This window comes from Hyaena hyaena, unplaced genomic scaffold (assembly GCF_003009895.1).
Source record: "Hyaena hyaena isolate Hyena2069 unplaced genomic scaffold, ASM300989v1 scaffold_64, whole genome shotgun sequence".
NCBI classification, from domain to species: domain Eukaryota; kingdom Metazoa; phylum Chordata; class Mammalia; order Carnivora; family Hyaenidae; genus Hyaena; species Hyaena hyaena.
Genome location: NW_024080698.1, coordinates 3,674,192 through 3,675,694, shown reverse-complemented (window position 1 = coordinate 3,675,694; position 1,503 = coordinate 3,674,192).

The window sequence follows — 1,503 nt, the reverse complement described above, 5'->3', positions numbered from 1 at the left end:
GCAGGGGAGGGGCAGAGAGAGAGGAAGACACAGAATCCAAAGCAGGCTCCAGGCTCTGAGCCGTCAGCACAGCCCGATGCAGAGCTCAAACTCATTGTGAGATCATGACCCGAACTTAAGCGACTGAGCCACTCAGGCGCCCCCGCATACAAGTTCTAATAGTAGTGATGAATATTCTTTAGAATTTTCTATGTAAATAATTATGACTTATGCAAACAAAGATTTTTTTAAGACTTATTTTCTGATCTTACTGGCTTTTATTTTTTTCTTGCCAATTGCATTGACTAGGAACTTCAGTACAATGTTTAATAGAAGTGGTAGAAGTGGGTATCCCTGCCTTGTCCCCAATCATAGGGAAAAGCATTTGCAGTAGCTGTATATTTCTTTTTTTCTTTTCTTTTCATTGAGAATTTGAGGGATTTAGGGACTAACCAAGGAAAAAAGATATCATCACAAGAGGCATTTATACACAACAAGCTTCATTGGATGACACTTGGACAGGGCTGAATGAAGAGAATTCCTCGCAAGAAGGCTCTCAGAGGCTTTGAGAGAGGAAGATTGGAGAGAGGGCTTATGCACCTAGGTGATGTCACCCAGCATCAAGGCAGGCAGTCTATGGGTGAGAGAGCTCCAAAGAGCAGCAGCTACTTGGAGTCTGATAACTACAAGGCTCAATAAGTAAGAGCTTTGAGTGAGGTTTTGTGAGGTATGCAAAGCAGGCAGTCTAAATAGCTTTAAAAACACTTGTTTGGACTATTTTAAAAATAATTGGGGATGCCAGGGTGGCTCAGTAAGTTGGGTGAATGACTCTTGATTTCAGCTCAGGTCATCATCTCACCGTCCCGTGATCAATCCTCATGTTGGGCTCACACTGAGCATGGAGCCTGCTTGGGATTCTCTCTCTCCATCTTTCTCTGCCCCTCCCCTGCTTGCATTCTCTCTCAAAAATAAATAAATAAACTTAAAAAAAATAACTGGATGTGCAAAAAATTTGAATTTGGTGCCAGAAAGCTCTTGCATTAATGGCTCTCAGCTAGCAGTTAAGAAATAATCCACCTAAAGACCGTTTAGATAACAATGCCCTTTAATAGTTTGAGGATGTTTTTCTCTTTTCCTGTTTTCCTGAAAGTTTGTATTATGAATGGATCTTGAATTATGTCAAGTCATTTTTTCTCCACCTAGTGATATAATCCTTTATGTTGCAATAAATAGAAATACATCAACAGAGTTTTGGTCATTAAAACAATCTTTCATTCTTGGGATGACTCTGACTTGGTCATGAGGTAGTATCTGTTTTGTGTATGGTTAGATTAACTTATATAGTATTTTGCTTTTGTTGTAACCTTTGTTTTGATATTAGAGTTCTGCTAGACTCTTAAAAGTTGAGAAGTGCTACCTCTTTCTCTATTGCTTGAAAAATTTTGTGTAAATTGATGTTATTTTTTCTTTCACTCTTTGACAAAATTTATCAGTGAAACCATCCAGGCCTGGAACTTCCTTTGC